Genomic DNA, 7,356 nt, shown 5'->3' with positions numbered 1-7,356 from the left:
GACAGGACAGAGGAGGAGGACAGGACAGAGGAGGGGGACAGGACAGAGGAGGGGACAGGACAGAGGAGGGGGACAGGACAGAGGAGGAGGACAGGACAGAGGAGGAGGAGATATGATGAGATTAGGGTGAAGGAGGGGGGACAGGACAGAGGAGGGGGACAGGACAGAGGAGGGACAGACAGATGAGGGGGACAGTGACAGAGGAGGAGGACAGGACAGAGGAGGAGGAGATATGATGAGATTAGGGAAGGAGGGGGACAGGACAGAGGAGGGGGACAGGACAGAGGAGGAGGACAGGACAGAGGAGGGGGACAGGGGACAGAGGAGGGGGACAGGGACAGAGGAGGGACAGACAGAGAGGAGTGAGATATGATGAGATTAGGTGAAGGAGGGGGACAGGACAGAGGAGGGGGACAGGACAGAGGAGGAGGACAGATGAGGAGGGGGACAGGACAGAGGAGGAGGGATATGATGAGATTAGGTGAAGGAGGGGACAGGAGCAGAGTGAGGGGACAGGACAGAGGAGGGGGACAGGACAGAGGAGGAGGACAGGACAGAGGAGGAGGAGATATGATGAGATTAGGTGAAGGAGGGGGGACAGGACAGAGGAGGGGACAGGAGAGGAGGAGGGATAGATGAGCAGGGGACAGGACAGAGGAGGGACAGGACAGGAGGAGGAGGAGATATGATGAGATTAGGTGAAGGAGGGGACAGGACAGAGGAGGGGGACAGGACAGAGGAGGAGGACAGGGACAGAGGAGTGGAGAGACAGGACAGAGGAGGGGGACAGGACAGAGGAGAGGACAGGACAGAGGAGGAGGACAGACAGAGAGGGGGACAGGACAGAGGAGGGAGGACAGGACAGAGGAGGGGACAGGACAGAGGAGGAGGGACAGGACAGAGGAGGGGGACAGGACAAAGGATGAGGACAGGACAGAGGAGGAGGACAGGACAGAGGAGGGGGATAGGACAGATGAGGATGGAGATATGATGAGATTAGGCAAGGAGGGGGACAGGACAGAGGAGGGGACAGGACAGAGGAGGGGGCAGATCAGAGGAGGGGGACAGGACAGAGGATAGGGACAGACAGAGGAGGGGGACAGGACAGAGGATGAGGAGATATGATGATTAGGTGAAGGAGGGGGACAGGACAGAGGAGGGGGACAGGACAGAGGAGGGGACAGGACAGAGGAGGAGGACAGGACAGAGGAGGGGGGGGGCATGACAGAGGAGGAGGACAGGACAGAGGAGGAGGACAGGACAGAGGAGGGGGGCAGGACAGAGGAGGGGGGAGATACTAACCAAGATAATGACTGAATTGTTTGCTGGGAGATACAGTAGAAACTAACCAAGATAATGACTGAATTGTTTGCTGGGAGATACAGTAGAAACTAACCAAGATAATGACTGAATTGTTTGCTGGGAGATACAGTAGAAACTAACCAAGATAATGACTGAATTGTTTGCTGGGAGATACAGTAGAAACTAACCAAGATAATGACTGAATTGTTTGCTGGGAGATACAGTAGAAACTAACCAAGATAATGACTGAATTGTTTGCTGGGAGATACAGTAGAAACTAACCAAGATAATGACTGAATTGTTTGCTGGTCGTAATACGATGAGAAAAATGATGCGTCTTGTCTTTAGAAAACAAAGACTATATATTTCTATTGTGTATGAAATGCATTTGAAGATGTGATTTTGTTTTAAAAGGCATTGAAACAAGTCCAGGTAGAATACAGACAGAAACAGGAAGGTGTGTCAGAAAAGGGTTTGCCTTTGGAACGACCTCATTGGGTGTCACTAAGCAACCTATTCCCTATATAGTGCACTGTTGCCCCATTGGGCCCTGGTCAAAAGTAGTGCACTACGTAGGGGTGTCATTTGGGATGCATTACCCTGATTCTTTTCCCTTTCCAGCCCTCCAGACAGAGGAGGAGGAGATATGATGAGATTAGGTGAAGGAGGGGGACAGGACAGAGGAGGAGGACAGGACAGAGGAGGAGGACAGGACAGAGGAGGGGGACAGGACAGAGGAGGAGGACAGGACAGAGGAGGAGGACAGGACAGAGGAGGAGGACAGACAGAGGAGGAGGACAGGACAGAGGAGGAGGACAGACAGAGGAGGGACAGGACAGAGGAGGAGGAGATATGATGAGATTAGGTGAAGGAGGGGGACAGGACAGATGAGGGGGACAGGACAGAGGAGGGGGACAGGACAGAGGAGGAGGACAGGACAGAGGAGGAGGAGATATGATGAGATTAGGGCAAGGGGAGGGGACAGGACAGAGGAGGGGGACAGGACAGAGGAGGGGAGACAGGACAGAGGAGGAGGACAGGACAGGAGGAGGGGGACAGGACAGAGGAGGGGGACAGGACAGAGGAGGAGGGAGATATGATGAGATTAGGTGAAGGGGAGGGGACAGGACAGAGGGATGGTGCATCAGACAGAGGAGGGGGACAGGACAGAGGAGGGGGACAGGACAGAGAGGAGGAGGACAGGACAGAGGAGGGGAGATATGATGAGATTAGGTGAAGGAGGACAGGACAGAGGGAGGGGACAGGACAGAGGAGGAGGACAGGACAGAGGAGGAGGGAGAGATATGACGAGATTAGGGTGAAGGAGGGGGACAGGGACAGAGGAGGGACAGGACAGAGGAGGAGGAGACATGATGAGATTAGGTGAAGGAGGGGACAGGACAGAGGAGGAGGACAGGACAGAGGGGGGGGACAGGACAGAGGGGGAGGAGGAGATATGATGAGATTAGGTGAAGGAGGGGACAGGACAGAGGAGGAGGACAGGACAGAGGAGGGGGACAGGACAGAGGAGGGGGAGATATGATGAGATTAGGTGAAGGAGGGGGACAGGACAGAGGAGGGAGGACAGGACAGAGGAGGGGGACAGGACAGAGGAGGGGACAGGACAGAGGAGGGGGACAGGACAGAGGAGGAGGAGATATGATGAGATTAGGTGAAGGAGGACAGGACAGAGGAGGAGGACGGACAGAGGAGGGGGACAGGACAGAGGAGGGGGACAGGACAGAGGAGGAGGACAGGACAGAGGAGGAGGAGGAGATATGATGAGATTAGGTGAAGGAGGACAGGACAGAGGAGGGGACAGGACAGAGGAGGGGGACAGGACAGAGGAGGGGACAGGACAGAGGAGGAGGAGATATGATGAGATTAGGTGAAGGAGGACAGGACAGAGGAGGAGGACAGGACAGAGGAGGAGTGACGGACAGAGGAGGGGAACAGGACAGAGGAGGGGGGACAGGACAGAGGAGGGGGACAGGACAGAGGAGGAGGACAGGACAGAGGAGGAGGACAGGACAGAGGAGGAGGAGATATGATGAGATTAGGTGAAGGAGGACAGGACAGAGGAGGAGGACCTGACAGAGGGAGGGGACAGGACAGAGGAGGGGGACAGGACAGAGGAGGGGACAGGACAGAGGAGGAGGACAGGACAGATGAGGAGGACAGGACAGAGGAGGAGGACAGGACAGAGGAGGAGGACAGGGACAGAGGAGGAGGAGATTACGACGAGATTAGGTGAAGGAGGGACAGGACAGAGGAGGGGGACAGGACATGGAGGGGGACAGGACAGAGGAGGGGGACAGGACAGAGGAGGGGGACAGGACAGAGGAGGGGGAGAGATATGATGAGATTAGGTGAAGGAGGGGACAGGATAAGAGGGGGACAGGACAGAGGAGGGGACAGGACAGAGGAGGGGGACAGGACAGAGGAGGGGGACAGGACAGAGGAGGGTGGGACAGGACAGAGGAGGGGGAGATATGATGAGATTAGTGAAGGAGGGGGACAGGACAGAGGAGGGGGATGGACAGAGGGAGGGGGACAGGAGCAGAGGAGGAGACAGGGGACAGAGGAGGGGGACAGGACAGAGGAGGGAGGAGATATGATGAGATTAGGTGAAGGAGGGGACAGGACAGAGGAGGGGGACAGGACAGAGGAGGAGGACAGGACAGAGGAGGGGGACAGGACAGAGGAGGAGGGAGATATGACGAGATTAGGTGAAGGAGGGGGACATGACAGAGGAGGGGGACAGGACGAGGAGGGGGACAGGACAGAGGAGGAGGATCAGGATCAGAGGAGGAGGACAGGGACAGAGAGGGGGACAGGACAGAGGATGAGGAGATATGACGAGATTAGGTGGAAGGAGGGGGACAGGACAGAGGAGGAGGACAGGACAGAGGAGGAGGACAGGACAGAGGAGGAGGAGACATGACGAGATTAGGTGAAGGAGGGGGGACAGGACAGAGGAGGGGGACAGGACAGATAGGGGGACAGGACAGAGGGAGGAGGACAGGACAGAGGAGGAGGAGATATGATGAGATTAGGTGAAGGAGGGGGACAGGACAGAGGAGGGGGACAGACAGAGGAGGAGGACAGGACAGAGGAGGAGGACAGGACAGAGGAGGAGGACAGGACAGAGGAGGGGGACAGGACAGAGGAGGGGGACAGGACAGAGGAGGAGGAGATATGATGAGATTAGGGTGAAGGAGGGGGACAGGACAGAGGAGGAGGACAGGACAGAGGAGGGGGGCAGGACAGAGGAGGGGGACAGGACAGAGGAGGGGGACAGGACAGAGGAGGGGGCAGGACAGAGGAGGGGGACAGGACAGAGGAGGAGGAGATATGATGAGATAAGGTGAAGGAGGGGGACAGGACAGAGGAGGGGGACAGGACAGAGGAGGGGGACAGGACAGAGGAGGAGGACAGGACAGAGGAGGAGGACAGGACAGAGGAGGAGGAGATATGATGAGATTAGGTGAAGGAGGACAGGACAGAGGAGGGGGACAGGACAGAGGAGGGGGGCAGGACAGAGGAGGAGGAGATATGATGAGATTAGGTGAAGGAGGACAGGACAGAGGAGGGGGACAGGACAGAGAGGGGGACAGGACAGAGGAGGAGGAGATATGATGAGATTAGGTGAAAGGGGAGGGGACAGGACAGAGGGAGGGGGACAGGGACAGAGGAGGAGGACAGGACAGAGGAGGGGACAGGACAGAGGAGGGGGACAGGACAGAGGAGGAGGAGATATGATGAGATTAGGGGTGAAGGAGGGGGACAGGGACAGAGGAGGGGGACAGGACAGAGGAGGGGGCAGGGACAGAGGAGGGGGACAGGACAGAGGATGAGGACAGGACAGAGGGGAGGGGGAGATATGATGAGATTAGGTGAAGGAGGGGGACAGGACAGAGGAGGGGGACAGGACAGAGGAGGAGACAGGACAGAGGAGGGGACAGGACAGAGGAGGAGGACAGGACAGAGGAGGAGGAGATATGATGAGATTAGGTGAAGGAGGACAGGACAGAGGAGGAGGACAGGACAGAGGAGGAGGACAGGACAGAGGAGGGGGAGATATGGGAGGAGATTAGTGGTGAAGGAGGGACAGTGACAGAGGGGAGGAGGACAGGACAGAGGAGGAGGAGATGACGAGATTAGGTGAAGGATGACAGGACATGAGGAGGATGACAGGACAGAGGAGGGGGACAGGACAGAGGAGGAGGGAGAGATATGACGAGATTAGGTGAAGATGACCGGCAGGACAGAGGAGGATGACAGGGACAGAGAGGGCATGGACAGAGGAGGGGGACATGACAGAGGAGGGGGACAGGACAGAGGGAGGGAGGAGATATGATGAGATTAGGTGAAGGGGAGGACAGAACAGAGGAGGGGGACAGGACAAGAGGAGGAGGACAGGGACAGAGGAGGGAGGAGATATGATGAGATTAGGTGAAGGAGGACAGACAGAGGAGGAGGACAGGACAGAGGAGGGGGACAGGACAGAGGAGGGGGGACAGGACAGAGGAGGGGACAGGACAGAGGAGGAGGACAGGACAGAGGAGGAGGACAGGACAGAGGAGGAGGACAGGACAGAGGAGGAGGACAGGACAGAGGAGGAGGAGATATGATGAGATTAGGTGGAATGGAGGACAGGACAAAGGAGGGGGACAGGACAGAGGAGGGGGACAGGACAGAGGAGGGGGAGATATGATGAGATTGGGTGAAGGAGGGGGACAGGACAGAGGAGGGGGACAGGACAGAGGAGGGGGACAGGACAGAGGGAGGGGGACAGGACAGAGGAGGGGACAGGACAGAGGAGGGGGACAGGACAGAGGAGAGAGGACAGGACAGAGGAGGGGGACAGGACATGGAGTGGGGGAGATATGATGAGATTTAGGTGAAGGAGGGGGACAGGACAGAGGAGCTGGACACAGGACAGATGAGTGTGACAGGACAGAGGAGGAGGACAGGACAGAGGAGGGACATGGATTAAGAGGAGGAGGAGGATATGACGAGATTAGGTGAAGGAGGGGACAGGACAGAGGAGGGGGACAGGACAGAGGAGGAGGACAGGACAGAGGAGGGGGACAGGACAGAGGAGGAGGAGATATGATGAGATTAGGTGAAGGAGGGGGACAGACAATAGAGGAGGGGACAGGACAGAGGAGGAGGACAGGACAGAGGAGGAGGACAGGACAGAGGAGGAGATATGATGAGATTAGGTGAAGGAGGGGAAAGAAAGCTATGGAGATTATAAAGAGAGAGAAAGACAGAGAGATAGAGGAGAGAGAGAGATAAAGATTGGAGAGATTGAGAGAGATAGAGAAGAGAGAGACAGAAAGATAGAGAGGTAAAGACATATTTATTTACATTAGAGGGAAAAAGGAGAGTGAGAGACACAGAGAGAGATATAGGAAGAGAGAGATAAAGATTGAGAGAGATAGAGAAGATAGAGACAGAAAGATAGGAGAAGTAAAGAGATATTTAGAGGAGATGCTTTTAATGTATATTTATATATCAGAGAGAGATAGACAGACAGAGAGATAAAGATTGAGAGATTGAGAGAGATAGAGAAGAGAGAGAAAGATAGGGAGAGGTAAGAGAGAGGAGGAGGGAGAGGGGAAAAAAGAGAGAGCGAGAGACAGAGAGATAGAGGAGATGCAAAGAGAGACAGACAGGAGAAGGAGAGAGGTTGTGATGGAACAGCAGGTTGTGTCTCCTCTGGGGACAGGGGTTTCACCGCTCTGCAGAGGACAAAGGGAGTGTGTATGTGTGTGTCGTGTGTGTGTGTGTGTCGTGTGGCCCCTGCCCCACTGTGCGGCATACAGTACCACCCACAATGACAGACCCTCAATGTCACGCCTGTCAATCAAAAGACCCTCGACCAATGGAAACCCTCCCTCTCTGTCCGTGAGCCAATGAGGTCAGAGCAATGGCAAGATGTGTTCTAGAACTATACAATGGTCACGTTCCAAATGGCACCATGTACCCTTTATAGTGACAACAACTCATAGGACCCTGGTCTAAAGTAGTACCCATTATAGTGAC

General features: G+C 55.7%; 1 long non-coding RNA gene across 4 annotated transcripts; it reads left to right on the top strand.

Moving 5' to 3' along the window:
- Positions 1-510: 510 nt before the first annotated feature.
- On the top strand, positions 511-6,438 carry LOC127924979 (uncharacterized). 4 transcript variants are annotated; one of them, XR_008119446.1, is made up of 3 exons: positions 511-583; positions 4,670-4,870; positions 5,199-5,240. It is a non-coding gene; the product is annotated as an uncharacterized LOC127924979 (long non-coding RNA). The 4 variants fall into 4 exon arrangements; XR_008119445.1 differs by lacking the exons at positions 511-583; positions 5,199-5,240 and adding exons at positions 3,269-3,362; positions 6,330-6,438; XR_008119444.1 differs by lacking the exon at positions 511-583 and adding an exon at positions 3,269-3,362.
- The last annotated feature ends 918 nt before the right edge of the window (positions 6,439-7,356 follow it).

The sequence above is a fragment of the Oncorhynchus keta genome, unplaced genomic scaffold, assembly GCF_023373465.1.
Source record: "Oncorhynchus keta strain PuntledgeMale-10-30-2019 unplaced genomic scaffold, Oket_V2 Un_contig_4866_pilon_pilon, whole genome shotgun sequence".
NCBI lineage: Eukaryota > Metazoa > Chordata > Actinopteri > Salmoniformes > Salmonidae > Oncorhynchus > Oncorhynchus keta.
Note: the sequence above shows the minus strand (reverse complement) of the source record. Positions and strands in the feature narration are given on the sequence as shown.